An 18895-nucleotide genomic window follows, 5' to 3' on the forward strand; every position below is an offset into this window, starting at 1 on the left:
CTTTCGTTTTGGCTTTTGTCCCTTGTAAACATAGGCTTGCCAAGTCTCGCTGCAATGAGCTTGTTTCTGTGCTCTGCTGTTGCTGCGTCAGCATCTCCCATCCTCATGAATCTGTGCTGCTGCATCCCTGCTGCGCTGGTGTGGGTGCAGAGCAGCTCATGGGGAGCACAAGACCTTTGGTGCCAGGAGCAGCAGGGCTGGTGCTGGTGGACTTAGTGTGGGGGTGGGAATGTCCTCAGCAGCATTCTTGCACCACAGGTCCATTGCTCTCCTGTGGTCTTAGAGGGGCTGGATGCTGGGGCCTGGCTTTAGTGGGGCTATCCACAGGCTTCCCATCTGTGTCTGGAAACTTAAGTGCTGGGAAGGGGGAAGGGGTGATGGTGTTTTTGGAGCTGGGGTTAGCATTCAGCCTTGTTTCCTCTTGCATATGGTGGTGGTGGCAAGGTCTCTTCCGAGTGGGAGCATACACAAGTGTACACAGCTTCCATGTGCTTGCATTTCTCATCCCAAAGATCAGACTGGAGTCCATTCTGCTGTATAGGAAGACCAGACATAAAGTCAATAACTAGGACTTCATTCAGCCATAAATTCCCTCATCCTGTCATCCTCCTGTTCTGGCAAGACAGACATGAGAATCACGTAGATTCAGGAGAGGCTCATGGCAAGACTGGGGAGATACTGACCACAGCTATGGTGATGCCCCCCCCCCGAACTAGTAGTGTTGGTGCTATTAGTGCAGTTTATGCCCCTAAAATAACCCTATTCTTGCTGGAGGCTACTCACCCTGTCCCCTAGCTCTGCCAAGCAAGCTACTGAAATGGAAGCTCTTTAATTTCTACTATTTAGTGCCAAAACAAACCGCTCATTTTGACTGAGGCAGGACGGAGTGCAGGCCTCTCTGCTGGCAGATTGATAATCAGTCTGGCAGGGGAGAGAAGAGCGGCAGCCTCCACTGGGGGGCAGTCAGGAGAAGATGTTCGGCCACAACCTAATTGTGGGTGATATAGGCAGGTCCACACATGGATTGATTAAAATTAGTGAAGAAAGTCCATCTGGGACCTTTTCCAAAGGTACCTGAAGTCAGTGGAAGTGTCTTTCCCACTGAATTCTCTGGCAGTGGATCTGAACCCTAGAATACACTGGAATAACCTGGTTAGCAGAAGGAAGGCAGAGATTTAACAAATCAGGAGTCAGAGGACAAGTGTGAGCTGAGGTTAAGCGTTTGGTTCCTGGTTGTCCACAGGCTTGCTGCATGCCCATATTAACCAGCCTCTTTAGACCTCAGTTCCCAGTTTGGACAATGATGACAGTCAGGTATTTCTCTCTCCCTTCCGGTTTTATCAGTGGCAACTACATTCTCCTCTGCACTTTCTATGTGTATCTACAACACAGTGTACCTGGGATGTCTCAGGTGGGGCCTCTAGGTTGTTTATAACATGCATTTAAAACAAAGTCAAAGGCTATAATAGATTTCACTATTACTTTAATGGTGCATCAGAAATTAGTATAAGGCATACTGCGTGGCAAGCTATTCCTACAGTTCCTCTGAAGGCTGATCTCTTCTGTTTGGTCTTCTACCCCCTTAGTATCACATTCTTTTTATTTTCCCCCCTATGCTTGCATAAGACTGACAGTTGTATATCATACTACTACTGTCTGTGGAATGGACTATTTTCCATAATAGGCAGAGATGATATCAGAATAAGAAAAACAATCAGTTTTTAAAAAAGCTCAATCTGTGGTATGTCCCCTCATTTTTGAATAATGGATATGTTCATAATGTAGTATAATAATTAAGGTTTTTGACTTATAAAATGCTGAAGTATTTCTAATGATGCTGCTTTATATCTTAATTTTAAATGAACAGATAAATCAAAGGTATCATTAAATATAATTTCATCTAACTGTATACTTCAAAGTCCATGGGATGTTTTATTTGTAGGCTTCTAATCTCTTAATTCAGCTAAAAAGTGACTTTAAGTGACTTGATAAATAATTTAGAAAATAGCACTTTTACACTGTAATCATGCCAGGAGAAATGAAAGAGTAGCTGAAGTGTCAGAGGTTATAAATTGCAGCAAAGGTAGTAGCATCCTGGTAAAGAAGTCGATCTCATGTGGAGAGGCAAGGTCTCCTGGCAACATATTGATTCTTTCTAATTAGTTAAAAGATTTATACAGGCACTAAAAATGGGCTAGTTTATTGATTTTTGTCACATTGCTACACTACAATTTTGCTTGTTCACTGTATGTAAGAATACCTTGTACATGTCTGAGACCTCAGCACAGCTCGGACTGAAAAGTCGTCATGTTTGACTGCTCTTGGCCTCACTCTTTGTTCAAAGAGGCAGTCTGCTGTTTATTGCAGTATACCTCCTCAAGTCAAAAGACATTTTAAAGTATGGTTACACTCAAACAACTAAAAGTGGTGCTATTTTTATTGTCCCTGTATGACAACTAGACCAAACTTGCTTACCTTATAGGTAAAAGGATGACTTTTTGGTTGCTAGTTCTGCATGTGCAATAGTGCTCTGAGAGCAGAGCTTAGCATTGTTTTGGCTTCAACATCAATAATTGCGAAGATCATGACACTGATGCAGAGCTGAGGTGGTTCATGTGTGACTGAACAGGCTCCAGCTCCTCCTGGGCTGCCTTGGCTTGGGAGGAGAAAGCAGCTTTCAGGGTGGAGGAAGCTGAAGGGCACCAGATCCTCCCCAGAGGCTCTCCTGGGGCTGGATGGCTGCTGCTGGTGCATGTGGGTGCTGAGCTGGGTGCTGTGCAGTGCTCCCTGCTGGCCAGGGCCAGTCTTGGCTGCACAGCAGAACATGGGTCAGCCCCGACCAGCAGTGCCGTGGAGCCACACAACTCATGTCTTAACGTGTGTTTTTTTTTTGCTGATGTTCGGCCTGTGATTTTTCTGCCTGTGTTGCAGTTGCCTGCCCACATGGTGGGGGGGATCCTACGAGCCTAAGCAAAATGCAGAGGTTGATTATTTTTTGCATGGAGCTATTCTAAGATAGCTGAAAGAAAATCAAAAAGCAGCACCAGGAAACTAAAAATAACACTGGTGAGCCATAAAAAGCCTGGATGTGCCATCTTAGAAGCAGAAATACCACCAGATGGGGTGCTGTGTTAGGGAAGAGGAACTTGACCTGGTCTAATTCAATCCAATCAGGTTAAACCACCACAAATGAAAGCTTAGGGTGAAAACTTAGGGTGGGTGTGAGAGGGGCTCCTCCTGGGGCCACAGTGCCATGCTCAGCTGCTCAAACCGCTGTGATGCCCGGAGCGAGCGGCCGCGCTGCCCCCGAGCGCTCCTGGCTGCGGTGCGAGCCCACTGTTTCTGCTTTAACAGGGCTTCTTCTGATTTGGGCTGCGCAGGGTCATGTTCGAAGGTGATGAGTTGAACCAGAGGGCTCCCTGTGTTTCTACAGATGTTTGCTGATGCCTCCTCCTTTGCCGGGACCGTTTCTCAGCGGTGTGACACTAAGCGCCCATCGCCTTCGGCGGGGGCCGGGCTGGTCCTTCTTGGGCATGGGGTGGACGGGGTCTGGGAGCCCTGGCCCGGCCCTGCCCTGACCCTCCTGCTCCGGAGCGGACGTGGGTGCACTCAGTGGGGTTTTTTGGGCTGAAGCCGTGGCCGAACGCCCGGCCCTCGGCTCCCCGTCAGCGCGTGACAAACGGCTGGGCGCGTTTCCGGCCGGCGCCGGCGGGGGCCGGTTCGAGCCGGTCCGAGCTGGTGCGGCCCGGCCAGGTGCGGTGCGGTGCGGGGGGCGGCGCTGCCCGGCGCGGCCGCCAGGGGGCGCTGCCGCGTCTCGCTGCGGGCGGGCAGCGCGGAGGCACCTGCCGCGTGCGGAGCCGGGCTGAGCCGAGCCGAGCCGAGGGCGGCAGCGCGGCCCCGGGGCGGCTCCGCCCGCCGCTCCCCCCTCCACCCCCGGCCGGCTCCCCCGCCCCGCGCTGCCTCGACGGGGTCCCCGGCGGCGGGAAGCCGCGCTGCGCGCACACGGCGGCCCCGCCGCCCGGCGAGGAGCGGCCCGGCCGGCGGCAGCCCGCAGCCCTCGGACGGCCCGGGCGGCATGGCGACGTAGCGGGGACCGCCGGGGAGGTGAGCGCCGCTGCTTCTCTCTCTTTTTGTGTGCGTATGTGTGCGCGCGCGTGTGTCCTTTTGTAACACCTCCTTCCCCCGCCGCCCGAAAGTTCGGGTGTTTCGAGAGCGCTTTTAACAACAGCCGCCCCCCCAGCCCCCGGTGTTAACAGCGGCCCCGGGGCGGCCGGTTCCCCCGCGGGCCGGCGGCGGCGGCGGGGCCGGGTGCGGGGCCCGGGCCGTCCCCGGCGGGGAGCGCGGCCGCCGAGGGGCGGGAGGCGCCGGGCTGTGTGCGGAGCGGGGCTCCCGCCAGGGTCAGGCCCTTCGGCTGCAGGGACCCTGAGGAGGACTTTTTTTTTTTCCCCTTTTTTCCCCTCTCCTTCTCTCCCTCTCCGCAGAGGGAAAATCTTGGTTAGTATCCAGAGAGTTTCCTTAAGCGCCCCGCACTTGTGCGGCGCTTCCCAGGTAGCGTTCGGTTGCCGGCGGTTTTAAAAGCCTGAGGACTGGTTTTGGGGTGTTGCGGTTTCACAGAGTCCGTTGAAAACGACTCGGTTTTTTGAAGAGCTGCCTAACTCCAAATTATCTCCGCTGGCACCTTGAAAATCAGACTACTCATAATCTCTGGCCACCTCTGACAGTGCTGGGATAGTAACTCTTCTTCAGTGCTGGATTAAGTGACTGTTTTTTAAAAGCTTGTCACTTGACTGATGTTTCTGGTAAGATTCAAAGAATCTGAAGTTTCTTCTTGCAAATGCTGGAAATTGGTGTTTCTCAAAGTTGCTGTAAGATCTCTGTGCTTTGGGCAACCTGTGCTCCTGTTAGATTAATGCTTAAACTTATACTGTGGGAAGAAGCTGAAGTATGTCTTGAGGAAAAAGCCTGTCCTTGTAGGAACTGGTGTTCTCTCAGTGCTGCTTTGCAGTGTTTATACTCTCTTTGTTTTTATTCTAGCTATTTTAAAAAGTATATTTTTACAGCGTGTGTGTGGTGGGGCTGTGGCTGTTAGTATAAAACCATCAGCGTGTGCGCAGTTTCAAGGCTTTTCAGAGAATCGCTCAAACTCGGTGCGATGCGAGGTGAGCTCCCGTCTGCGAGGGAATGAGGAAGCATAATACAGAAAGACTGTTTCTGAACGCTTGGACCTTGCATTAGCGTGGGGCTGTGTTCACAGGTGCAAGGCATGCACCCAAAATGTTTGCTGCAAGTACTTTGAAGGGGACTTTATTTCTCAGCACGGCTCAAACTGTGTAGCTGCCTGGCAGCGTCTGCCTCAAATATCTCAGCTCCAGGAGTAGGGGACTACCTCCCTGCTTGTGCATGGAGCAGGCGGGAAGGCGATCTGCGCCAAAGGTGGCGGAGCAAGCCTGGGGGGAGCTGGCAGTTTTGGAGAGGATACTGTGTCTGAAAAGCTTTACTGAGGCCAGACCTGAGGCGGGAGGTGAATCTGGGAATGAAGCTGTCTGACGGTAAGTCAGTCAGTCAAGTTCTTGCGTTGTAAATAGAAATGCAGCTGAGAGGAGATCGGGGGAGAGGCTGAGGTTTTTGATTTTGGGCTCCGTAAGACAGCTGAACGTAACGCGTGCACGACAAACGTGAGGAGCAAAGACTTCTGTCAGTTCACTGAGGTGTAGACAGCGCTCGTCTGCATTTGGTGAGTCCGTGGCTAAGTGTGGGTTGCAATCAGTGATACCGAGGGTGACTTTTGAAGAGGATATGAGGGCTTGTATGGTTCTGAACTTGTTTCTTTGTGCACAGGAGACCTTGTGCAGCGGGAGGACTGGGGGCACGCTCCGATCTCCCAGCGGTACGCCTGCGTTGCTAGGCAGCAGCTTGCACCTAGAGCTTACTCCAGATCCAAGTAAGCAAAGAGGGACCTCTGTCTACGCAAACTAAATCTTTTCTAGCTGGTCACCAAAGACATGAGAAAACACATTTTGTTTCGGAGTAGTAAGCTGTACGTGCGTGTTTACCTGCAGGCGTTTGTGGCCTTCTGGATACCGAAAAGGGCTAGTCAGTTGGGAAAGCACAGAGTTGTTAGCTGGCTGATAACAAGGCTTCCTTATGCTCATCCCCTCTGCTTGGGTGCCTGGGCTGCAAGTGGGCAGAGTAGAGAGGGATGAACCTTTGCTGTTGTCTTTTTGTGTGTAAGGTTCAGGAGTTCTCTGCAGTCCTCCCTCTAAACTTTCACTGTGTCTGGAAGCTCAGAGGAGGTTTGTTTTAAAAAACAAATTGTTTAGTGATTGATGCTTTCGCAGTGAAACAGGAAAACAAAACAAAAAAAAAGATTGATTTGCACAAGATGTAGGAAAAAAGACCCGAGTGTGCCACGTCAATGCCTGTGCCCAAAATTGTGCATTTTAGAGGATGCCACACAATTGCTGGAGCCTTTGTGCATATGTGGCATCAGCCAGCTTTGTCACAACTGCTTCGTATCTCGCAGAGCAGGAGCGATGGAAAGCCTTTTAATCTCCAGGGCTGCTAGTCTACTGGAAGTACTTTGAAGCAGTAGTAGTAGCAGTAGCTGTTGGAAAACCTGTGTGGGGAGGTGGGGTGGGGGGCCTTGCTGTTCTCTAACCAGAACAAAAGTCCTCGAAGAGCCTGAGAGGGTCAGGAGGGATTGGGAGAGTGACAGAGGGACGGTGAGCTCAGCAGAGGGGCTGTTCTTGTAGTACATGTTACTTGTGATTGTGGGGCCATCTGAAGTCAAAGTGGAAGAGGGAGGAAGAGGTTTCGTGATTTGATAGAGGCTGCAGGCCTGGGCCTCAGAAGAAGCTGGATTTTTGCAAACTTAACTTCAGAGGAAGCTGCAGGGGAGAGAGGAAGTGGAGGCAGGTAGGAGCATGCTGTGCCTGGCCTGAACTCTTGTTTGTGCTAAGGAGTTACCACATTAGCTGTCCGCATTGCTGATCACAAGGTCTCAAGGCACGTTTCAGTCTCTGAGGGTTTAAGCTTGTGTCTGTCTGGTGGTGTAGGGCAACTGATGGCTTCGGCTCCCTGTGGAAGTGGTGGGCAGCCTGTGTGTGGAGGCAGGCAGAGATGCAGGTAAGCAGCTGGAGAGAAGGGGGAGGAAACGGGGACAGCATGCAGGGCCCATACATACCCCTTTGGGATGCTGTGCCAGCATGGAAATGAGACTAGCGTCCAAGTGAATCTCTCTAGCCGGGATGGGTCTGTAAGGGGTTGGTTCATTTGCGGAGGCAGAATAATTTGTTCCCTGCCTGCGCAAAGCTGTTTCTTAGGGGTAAAAGGGTGCGTGTTATAATTCTCCAGTTAAAGCTATAGAGAACAGTGCCTTCTGTATGGCACTTGAAAGAGAGAGGCTGTTGTCTGGTCAAAATTTTGTATATCCAGGATTGAGGTGTCCTTTTGGGACTGGAGGAGGAGGAGTTACAGGGAGAGTCTCTGCACAGTAGCCAGTTAGTGCTGCTGGCTGGAGGCTTACTGTCGCGGGAAGCTGCTGTGGATGGCAGTGGCTGGGGCTCCCGGCTGGTGGAATTGGCCTCTGTGTTTGAGGGAGAGGGCTCAGCATTTGTACTTATAATAAGCAGTACAAATAAAGCATTTGTAATGTATAGGCTTTTCCTGCTCTTGTATACATTTGGTCTCTGAGTAATTTCTCACTTCAAACTGAGGCTGAAGCTGAGAATATTAAGGGATGTTAAATCAGGAGCAACTATTAAACAGCCTTTAAGAGTTGTATGGGAAACGATATGCTATCGTGTCTAAGCCTTCCTCAGACAGTGTGATCCTGAGCTATTTATCAGGAAGTCTTTAGTGCTGGAAGAGGAAGTAAGCATTTAAACCATCACAAAGTAAAGAGGCACTTTAAGAGGCCATTTGCTTTTCAGGATGCCCAGTTAAAAATAAATCTTCCTTTAAAGAGCCTTGAGAAGAAAACAGAGGGAAAAGATCTTGTCCTTGCTGAAAATGGTGAAAATTTTACTGCTAGCTTTGGTCAGGGTTTCTCTCAGTGTCTTTCTAAGCACCTGGAGCTTGACCTAAGTGAGTGCCCCATTGGAACTGACAGGGGACTGAGGGTTGCGCTGTGTTCAGTGATAAAGCCAGTAGGAGGGACGCTGTATACTCGAAGCTTCTGCAGGGTCGTTCAGCTAATCCTTTCCTTTCCATCCTCCTTTCACCCCAAAAGCAGTGCTGGAAGAAGGTTCCCTCCATCCCTTTCCCACTGCTCTATGTAACAGTGAGATTAACAGGGATGCCTATTTGAGAGAGCAATTCCAGGGTGCATAAAATACATATTTTAACTTGATTTTTGGCCTAATTCAATACAAAACTACAGTGCTTACAAGATTTTCACAAAATACCAAAAGTAACATTGTTCTAGAAGCAGTTTCTCATGATTCTAAAATTCTGGGGTTTTGGTTACTTGTTTAGTCATATTCTTACTTCTACCCAGACAGACGTGGCAAAACACTTAACCAGAGGCTAGCCTTTACCTATAGATAAGACAAAACCCTCACTGAGGATATTTCTATTCCTCTAATGTACCATGAGATGATGCTGAAGGCAGTAAAGGCAACTTGCCTTTTGCTGATGGCAGAGCAAAGTGCCCTATTTCTCTTCTCTGGAATTAGCAAAAGTGTTTTCTAAGAAGCGTAACAGCTGGTATGTCATCTTTTTCTGCTAATTCTGTCTACTTTGAGCATTATGTATTAGTTAGGGAACCATGTGGCCCTGAATGAGATCAAGGAATAAAATTCTAAGCGCATTGCAAGCAGAGTTGTGTTCTCCTGGCGCTTGTTTCATTAACGTGCAGGAGTGAATGTGGGTCAGGTTTGCCGTGAATAGTGCAAATGTTATTGTGTAAATATCACAGAGGCATCAATGTATATACAAGCAGCAATAAACTTGGCACGGCTGACATTTGTAATAACTGCAGTCCATCTTCTGAGTGGTCCCAGAAAGAGTACTTTTTTAAGAGTCTGTGAAAGCAGTTTCTCTATAAAACCAGGGAATGTTTCGGCATGCAGGTGGCAGCTGAGTCTAAAACCTAGTTCTGTAGTGCGCTGTGCACCTCTGTCACAAGCCTTGTGAAATGCAAAGGGAACTGAGAGAAGTGATGCTGGGGGAAAGAGGAGGAGTATGGCATTTTTCAGGACTGGTACCTCCATTTGAACCATTGCTCTTCATTCTTAATAGCTTTTCTACAACACCTGCTTGGGGAACACAGTTGGTATGAGTATGAAAGAAGCAAAGCATGTAGTCTTCTGGCCTGATAATGCTCTTGCATACGCAGCTGTGATTGGGAAGCCTTTCTTGTTGATGTAAAAGTGGTGGATTTTGAAGTTGGTGTGGGTGAGAATGGACTTTTCTCATCTCTTTTAGTCTGAAATGCCTTCTCCTTTTATGTTTGAAACTTTGTAGAGCAGACTTGTGATCATAGGTAAGATCATCCAAAGCGCTTAGCAGGATGAGGCCATTGACCTGAGCAGTGGTGTCTGCTCTAGGCATAAATGACTGAAGAGCCAGAGTCGGGCTAAGCTGTGGGTTTTTAAGCATGCTGGGTTACACCAACTCTGAAGCCTAGGAGTTCTCATTGGCACTTGGTTTTCCCTGGAGAACTTAAAACCAGGGTTCAGAGTCCTTTTGCCTGAGCAGAGCTCCTCCACAGCCCGGGGCAGACTATCAGGATAAGTTGGGTCTGGAGAGAGTCGCCTCTGAGTTTCTCTGTGCCCTTGAGAGGTCTGCTCTCCGAGGATGTTGCCCCGTGGGTTTCTCGGCATTGGAGAGGTACATGGTCATCCGTAGCAGTGGACTGTGGCTCCTCTTTCCCTTGGCGTGGTTGCGATTACTGCTGTAGCTTACTCTGCTTTGGGAACTGTTTTGCTGAAGCTGCATCGACGCTGATATAAGTTGATTCTCAGAGTCACTCCCCTTTCTGCAGTACTAGTGTACTGCTTCAGCTTTCCAAGTGCAGACCATCTTCAGGTCTTCCTCTCTCCTGCGTCTGGCTCTTCTATAATCTTCTGAGCACTTCTGTGAAGTGATAACAAGCTAAGTCCCACTCTGCAGACATAAAATCTATGGTTCTGACAATCTTTGCATTGCCTACAGTACTTCATATTGCCTGAGGTACTGTATTGATTAAACCACAATCTGCAGAAGTAAATATACGTAGAATATTAATAGCTCCTACTCTAGGGGGAAAAAAAGGCCGTAAATTAATAGATACGTTATGTTGACCTCATAACCATAAGGGCTTGAAGTACAGCTGTAATCCTCCTCCCACAGCATATATTTCGTTTTGAATGTTTATAAAAGGCCTGGGTATTCAAATTCAGAAGTAGTGATGCTGGACAAACGTGTTTGTACAGCTTGTGATGTGCAGTTAGGGCGCTGCAAAGTTAAGGCCAGAACAATAGTTCTCTGTAGAATCCAGGGGAGCGCTGCATCCGTATGTCCTTGACGGGTGCAGTTAGGCATGATGCTTGAAAAATAACGGCTAACTCTTCCACTCATTTGTTATTCTTGTTTTTTTCTCCCCTTACGGGTGCTTTCTGCATTTCGAAGTGCAAGAGTTCCTGCAATTAGGGAGAAGAGGAGTAGGATTCAGGGATTTAAAATCTAGTTTGAAGAAGTAAGAAATCTGGATTTTGTGCGAGTTGCTTAGGGAATTGAGGCCAGTGTGTGGCGTGAGCTGATAGTGCTTGATCTGGTAACTAGTGTTGAATAGTTTTAGTTCTTTTGGTTCACAAATCTGTTAAAATGGGCTGCTTAGATTTTTGTTGAATTTTCTTAGCAAAGATTGAGCTGAGTGCCTGTGTCACATACTTGTAACCTCTTTGGTTAGTGTTTTGATTCTGTAGATAACAGAATCCTTATCAGCGTTTGGGATATTGCAGGTGATGTTTCTATTTCCTGCTGCTGTAAGTGAACGCTTTTTTAGGTAGCTATTGGGTTAGAAAATTTTGCAGCAAAGATTCTTGCATTAAAACTCGCAGGTTTTCTCTGTACGGGACATACCAACAGTTTGTTCATAGAGCTGAGTTTCACTGCCGCTTTAACATGACTAGAATCACTTCTACTTTTTACAGCCAGGAGACTATTTTTGTTTAGCTTGGGCCTTAAATGCGCCAGTACACGTTTCGGCAGGCTCTGGCTCAGGTTCTTTCTCACTTGTGAGCAGCTCTGCCGAAGGGACTGTCACCCCACCATTGTGGGCTGCAGAACTGAATGCTACTTTCTGACTTCCGAAAGTAGGAAGGCTTCTTGCTCTGGAGTCTGCAGAGGGAGTTTGAAGTGAAGGGGCATCAAAGGCATCAAGGTACCAGGCAAGAGGAGGACGATTTACAAAGGTATTGACACAGCAAGATTTGCTCTAGTGATGACAGCTCTGCTGAACCATCTGTGTTGGGGGGGGGACTGACTCCACACAGTCTTGTTTCAGTCTGGACAGGGCTGTTAAATTCTGTATTGGTGAGTGCTTCTATCCAGTTAGATGGGCAACCCTGAAATGAAGGCTCTCAGAGTTGATTATCCTGTCCCAAAAGGAAGAGAGCTTAATCCTGATGAACTTGAAAATGGTTCTTCATCTTTTTGGTGCTCTGCTTATCAAATGGTCTGATCTGAGCTGGTGCTGAGCTGGCCAGCCGTATTTCAGCAAATCCCCTTAGGAAGTGTACCATGTTGAGGACTGGCTAGGTTGAAACTGGAGCGATTGGCGTCTATAAGACTGACTCCCTGTGGACTGATGCAGCCCTAGCTTCATCTCTTCCTAAAGTGGGTCCCTGGATCTTGTAGGGGTCTGCTGTTGTCGAGGCTCCATAGGTTTGCACCCACAAATCAGACTGCAGTTGTAGGTGAGAGGCATTTTTCTTGCAGAAATACTCAACAGTCAGACTCGCTGGGTGCTTCCATCAGGAAACCTACTGAATCGCACAGTTAAGCCTGGTAGGAGAGGGGATGAAGGAATTTGAAAACCTTTAGTAGCTGCTTTCAGCCTTACAGGAGAAGGGTGTATGTGACCTTTTGTTATTAAATCAGGTGCCTGACGTATATGGTAAATGTTAATGTGACATGTTATTCTGTGGAAGCCATCCACAGTATTTCTTGTGCCTGCCACTCAAGTCTGTTTTTTGTTTTACAGTTAGGTGGTAAGATGTCTTTTAAAGTTTTAAGATGTTGCATTTAATCTTTCAAAAGGCAGCCCTGAAATATAGCAACTTTTAAATGGAAGCATTAAAAATTCTTCAGACAAAACATCAGTATTAGCATCTAAGTGGTGGGTGCTGTATGTTTCTTCTGAAATAACTGGTAGGGTTCTAAATTTACCCTGTTCCTGTTGCACAAGATTGATGGGTTTATAATTTGTTCCTTTTTCTTCACACCCAGACGTGCAACCTTTGGTGGGATCATTACAGGTCAATGCTGTGACCTTGTCGGGTGCTGTATATTTAGTAGTGGTTCCCCGTGCTTGCTCAGGACAGCATCATGTTCTTTCCCTGTTGTATCGCTACCATGCGGCTGATGCACTGCAGAGCTAGTAGTAATCCCAGACATTTTAGGTTTTGCCTCATTGTTGCTAGTTGCTTTCAACTCACGCCAGGCGAGCGCTGCTTGGGGCCCTCTCCCACTCACCCTAGGTTTACATTTGTTGTAGAACTACAGCTGGACAAGGAGGGTTAGTCAGTTAAGGACCTGAGCCCAATGGAGCAGTGATGCCATGGTGTCTCTCATCCAGCAAGATGAACGCTGAATGCAAACTGCCCTGTAGAATTAGTTATGTTCATTGCGTATTTAGGCAGCTTAGGTTGGTTATGATGGCCAAGATGCACAGTGAATTAGGCAAAAATGAAATCTTATTCGACGCTCACTGAGCAACAGAGCAAAGAAAGCTGCATGACTCATACCAAATAGAGCTGAAGATATGATATTTGAACTAGCATTCATCTGTAATTTTAAATGACTTTGTGTGAGATTGAGGTATTGACAAAAAGGAACTGGCGTCTGTTGTGGATGCTTCCATCCAGCATACTGCATAGACTAAAAATCTTTCGGTAATACCCAGCTCGAAATGTGGTGTGTTGGCAAAAGGAGAAGAGAAGACCTGAGAGAGAATTCTTGTTAAAATTAAAAGCCTTTAAAAAGTGGAGTGAGGAAATGATTTGGAAAGAAATGAACATAAATCAGCATCCAGCATACTGTAAAGAAGGCAAAAGAATTACTGTTGCCATTTCCCCCTTTGTGTCGTGGGTGAAAACAGTAATTTATTTCCCCGAGATTTCTGAACAACAAAACCTGACAACTGGAAACCACTAAAGAGGTGGGCCCCTGTTTTTAATGAGCACCTTCTGCATCGCAGCTTCTGTGGAGAAACCAGAACCTACAGAGCCACATGGTGTGTCAGTAAAACTTTTTGTGTACGCACACACGCCTAAATGCACGTATACACGGTTTTTCTTTTCTTGCTTTCTTTTAAAAAGGAACACTTTAGAAACAAAGCCCATGCTAGAAATCAGAGCAAAACTAAATTATGTTGAAAGCAAGGACTTGGGAATCTCAGTGCTGCACTTGTGCAGGATATTAATGGTCCAGTTTCCTCCCTCTTTCTGAGCACTTCCTGACCTTGTCAGCTGAAATTCTTCTGAGTCTTGGAAGCTGTGGGATCTGGAGTTGGATGGTGGGACAGCAAGCAGTACGTGAAGAAAATGGTAGTGTTTCCCAAGCCCTGCTTTCTGAGGACTCGGAAGAAATGACCAAGTTTGTCCACACAGAGGAAGGGCGTTAGGCAGCATATGGGACCCAAGGTTTCTGTTAGAAGAACAGAATTTATACTGCATTGCAGCCCAGTCCCCTTGTAGTTGCTGGGTGCTTACAGCAGAGACTGGGAAAGCTGCCTGAAGTCTGTGGTTTGCAGCATCGAATGGTAGGAGGAGGGAAATGATGGCTTTATTAACAGCTGAATGATTGAGAACGGGGTCGTTGCACCTTGCTTCTCCTATGCTTCTCCACCCAACCAATGGTAGCAACCTCCCTTAACTTATCTCCGTGCAAATGCAACCTTGTAGATCCCAACAAGGGCCAAATTAATTTTCCTAGGGATTCTTTCTGCTTTCTCAACAAGCACTTTGTTCTGTGTCTCTTCCCTACCCCCAGTAATTGTGGGCAAGTTAGCTGTAATTGGCATTTCTATATCTGTGTGAAGTAAGACTCCATCCTCACTGTCCTGGGAATAGTCCTAAGCTCGGTCATCATCTTATGAGACAAGTCTGGTAGTGTACTATGTTTTGTTACACCTGTGAGCCCCTACTTGCAACTGCTTGGAGTTGGCAGAATCAGATTAAGCAGCTCCTTGGGGAAGTGCTGCTTGGTGTCCGTGAGGGAATATTTGTCACTTGACAAGCAGCAAGCCTGCCAGAGTTCCTCAGCTTTGCTTCCAGCACCTGCCGTTTCTACAAAAGCTGCTCTGTGCTGTCTCAGGTCATGTGTTGACCTGTGAAGCTGTTCTCTCTTTTTGAGGTGTGTCCTTTCTTTGCTAATAGATTGCGATATCTAGTATTGGCACCATGGTAGTAGGTCTTGTTGTCTTCTGCTTCATCATGTGTTTCAGGTAATTGTGAAGCTAAATCTTTGTCTCCAGCTGTGCCTGGGCTAGTTGGGTGTGTGAGCAGGCATGGCAGCGTCCCAGTGCAAGTCCCTTATATAGACATCAGCGTACAAAAAATGCTTGCTGGTATTATCCGTTTGTGAGAGAAAGAAGAAGCATATGTTGAGACACTGTTAAGATAATACTGGCTACAGCTTCAGATGGGAGCTGATTTGGCACATGGGCTTAATGAGTTAAGGTCTGTCTGATGCACCCATGTCCCTGTGTCAGCCCAGATATCCCCCCTTCCAGGCATAGTGTACACTTAAATTTTTGCCATCTAGCATGTGGCAATAATACCTAGGACTTCTAATGACAAGAGCGCTTGTTTCTATGGTGTTATTTGGCCATCTTGAGTCTTTAAGTCCTCAGTCTTCAAGTTAGTTATGCGGTCCTTAGCTTTGTAGGTGTGTTGGAATCTGCCGTGTGCCCCAGTGGGAGGAAGGGAAATGGGCTGGCATGGGCGATCAGAAGACAAAGTGACCAGATTATCTTTTGTCCCCAAATTTGAAATAAAGGGGAGAAGGGAGAGAAATCAGAGATGCATTTTCATAAAAGCATTGCTGTGACCTACAGATATCCTGAATGGAAACGTGCTCTCTCTCTCTCTTTTTTTTTTTAAAAAGACTCTGTCTTTGCACCAGGAAAAAGAACTGGGGGATTTTGCAAGTTAGCTGTTTCATGGAGAGCTAGAAACGAGAAGGAGAGGAGATTGCCTGGAATGAAAAGAAACCTTAATGTAAAATTCTGTTAAAGTGAATACTTTGAAATCTTTCTAAGTCCTAGCTGTAACCTGCTTTTTATATGAAATGCCTTTCAAACTGGAGGGTTTTATGGTGGCATGGGAAGTTGAAGTAGACTGGAGTTTGGTTGTGCCAGTAGATTAAGCCTGGGCTCAGCTCTCCGTGGAGAACCAGAATTCAGTCTCTTGGTGACAGTACTGCTGTAAATGAAAAGGCAGTGTACTACCCACTGAGCATGGCTCTCCCTCACACTGTAGTGTAAGAATTTAACTGATGCTTTGACAATGCTAAAAATGCGTAGTGCTGCAACTGGTAGTTGGGAAGTGTGGGAAGTATTGAGGTGCGTAATTTGTAGGCAGATTCTCCTTCTCTTTCCCTTGAGCTTTCGAGGACAGATGTCCCTTTTCTGTGGCTATCCAGTGTGTCTTGTTATCCACAAGTTGTGTGGGTGTTTAGGTGGTTATATTTAAATCAAACCCTATAAACATGATCCTAATTCTGACCACTGTATATGAAATAAGTAACATAAAATCAGTAAGAATGTTGGACCTTGAGGCTTAGTTTCTTTTCCCTTCTTGCAAATACAGTGGGTGGGTAACCCCTTCCCTATGTTTTCCAGATTTTGTATGGATTGGGAGCTAACCTTTCGTAAAGAGATATCTCATGGATGTTTGGAATTCAGATGTAATTGCAGCTCAGATCAACACTGCTGGAGGAAAATGTCTCTATTATTTAAAAAAAAATAATTGGATATTAATTGATTTATCCCATCTCTAATGTCTCTGCAAGCTAGTATGGTTTAGTTCAGGTCCTTCATGAGATCATAGACGCTCTCCCACTCGTTGACTTCGAGATGTGCCAGTAGGTCTAACAGAAGACTGCCTCGAATCCTGGCTCATCCTGGTACCCTGATGTGCAAGTGCATAGCCTGGAGGAGGGAATTCCAGGACTGATCCCACTGGGAGTCTTGGCAGGCTCAGTAGCCGAAATCTCTTCCTGAACAATTCAGTCTCATGTAATGTTGTGCACACATGGAACCCTCCCTCTTTTGGCTGCGTGGTATTCTTCCCTGTGAAACGTGTCTTTTACACGTGTCTTTACCTTACGTTCTCTGTCAATTTGTAGGTTAAAAAAATGCGTGATGTGGCTGTTGTTGTCAGCCTTGTTATCTATAGCTGTTTAGTACTGCGGGAGGAGGTGATAGAAACCAGCTGGCCCACCAGCCGCACTGGGGTGACTGAGTCTACTTTCTTCTGGTTAGCCAGCTGGGACAGTGAAGATGACACCTCAAACTCCAATCTGCATTTTCCTACCAACTTCGGTGGGGGTATGTAAGGTGAGACAAGCTGAATCTCTGCGCTAGGCTATAAATGACTGGCTGTTGGGGTAATGTCTTGTCCCTTTCCTGCTATTTTTTCATAATTTTGCTGGTGCAGATACAGAGACTGATTTCTTTGGTGAGGCCAAGACTTCAAAAAACAAAGCTATTGATGCTAACAGAACCAAGAATTTTTCTCCCTTTCTAGTGTGAATGTTGTTCAGCAGAACTTGCTTTGAAATTTTAAGTGTTTGATGCAACATGGAATTTTTTTTCTGGGGTTGGGGGTGGTGGGATGGTGGTATCCGCATGAAAAAAGACCTAGGAGTTGCATACCTTTGCTATAATAACTGAAGGGAGGAGAGTGGAGAAAGTAATTTGCAAAGCTACACTTGAAAATCATTCTAGCATAACATCATCATTACAATTATCTGTCAAAAGATTTAGTTCAATTACTTTTTTTAAGCTCTCTTGTCAAGATGGCCTTGCTTGTTTCAGGATTTTGGTACTCCAAGGAGAGGTTAAGGGAAAATGAATACTAATTCTGTTATTAACTATTGTCAGATAACCTTCACTGAGTATTATTCCTGCATACTCCTTTAGTTTTTTAGCACTGTTACCCTGGGGAATCAATAAGCATTAAGTGCTCTGGGGACTGTAGAATTCAGGGGAAAAAAAACATTGCCTCTTTATAGCTTACAGTAAGTCCAGCAGGGTGAGAGGGTGAAAAATTCAGATGGAAGTGGTAATTTTGAAGTAATTGAATAGCAGCATAATTGCCATGGTGTAAAAGATTATCTGTGGTTCCTATGTTTTCTTCACACAACAGTAGGCTGGTAGTAAAATTACAAAGGGAGAATATTTGATGTAATAAACTCAAATTTAACTGAATGATTTTCAGAGAACTGCAGGACATTGCACTCTCCCTTGCTGTTTTATCATGTTGAGCCAATGTTCAGAACTGGTCCCGGAGCTGCGGGTGGCTCTGGCCATGCTGGGGCTGGGCAGCCAGGTGGTGCGAGGTGTCATGAACGATTCTGCTTCATTGGCTTCCTGCTTGTCTGTTAATGCGGTTGGTTTTGCCTATTTCTTTTCTTTTCTTTTTTTTTTTTAAACTTACTTTAAAATGTTTTGTTAATTCTTTTGATTCTTATAATTTTTTCATGCTGTTTTACATAGCTCTTCTCTTTACCTGAGAATAAGGGTCTGGTCTAAAGTCTGTATGAAGTCTGTATCAGGTATGGAGATGAATTCCTGGGGTCTAAATACATCAAATTGCTTAAAGGCCTGTGACTTCAAGTGATGGCTTCAGTAGCTGAGCATATATTTGAGGACTCGAGCTTATAATTAATCATGTATATAAGGACTTTAGCTGGGTTCAGATCCATTATAGCTGTTTTTAAATACCCATAAGGAGCCTCAGTTTGCTCTGGTTACATTTTCTTGAATGACCTTGTACTTGTAAATGAAAACAGAATTAGTTCTAGTGATTATATAAAATTCAAACTACAATTTTGGACTAGATTTCTCTCTTTTTAAGTATGTGATATTAAAGTGGACAGTAAAATTCACAGGAGAGACTCATTTTATCTTTTTAATAAGAATCCTGAGACCTGCATTCATTGACTTCTGAATTTCATTCACCTGTCTTTACTTCATTTTATAGGAGAAATTTCTGGAATAGCATAATTCATTGCAGGAGCTTTTACAGTGTCACCAGTGGGACAGTAAGGTTTCTAAGAGAAATTATATGAGTAGCCTACTCTTATCTTCTACTGAATAATGTGAAGTGTATTTGGTTTTTTTTTGTTTTGTTTTATTTTAACCATGTGGTCTGTTTGTATGAGGCAAAACTAATTATGGCCATCAGAGTCTCCTAGTTATAACATATAAAAATCTGCTACACTAGACCTGTGCTGTTTCAAAGAAACAGTTAAGTCTTCATTTTTTTCAGCAAAATAATATTTCCAGTGTCATTAAAAAAAAAAACCCTTTTGTGTGATATTCAGAGATAAATTATTCATAGACACTTACTTTGAACTATTATGTTTTCCTACCTCTGCATAAAAATAAACCCAGAAGTTACTAGATGAAGCTGTTGCCCCATAATGGTTCTTTGAGCAATGTTTAACTGTAGCTGCTGCTTTG

The 18895-nt window shown here is 45.9% G+C and overlaps 1 protein-coding gene across 4 annotated transcripts in view; it reads left to right on the top strand.

Moving 5' to 3' along the window:
- The first annotated feature begins 3977 nt into the window (after window positions 1-3977).
- IL1RAPL2 (interleukin 1 receptor accessory protein like 2) overlaps window positions 3978-18895 on the top strand; it is a 407756-nt gene continuing 392838 nt past the window's right edge. The window contains exon 1 of one of the 4 annotated variants that reach the window (XM_068957186.1): window positions 3978-4104. The gene's annotated coding sequence lies outside the window, so the exon portion shown is untranslated. Of the gene's footprint in view, window positions 4105-4778; window positions 4800-5194; window positions 5550-5838; window positions 5942-18895 lie in introns of those variants that run through there. The other 3 variants (XM_009672011.2, XM_009672010.2, XM_068957187.1) reach the window with 3 other exon arrangements.

Source organism: Struthio camelus, chromosome 11 (assembly GCF_040807025.1).
Source record: "Struthio camelus isolate bStrCam1 chromosome 11, bStrCam1.hap1, whole genome shotgun sequence".
NCBI lineage: Eukaryota > Metazoa > Chordata > Aves > Struthioniformes > Struthionidae > Struthio > Struthio camelus.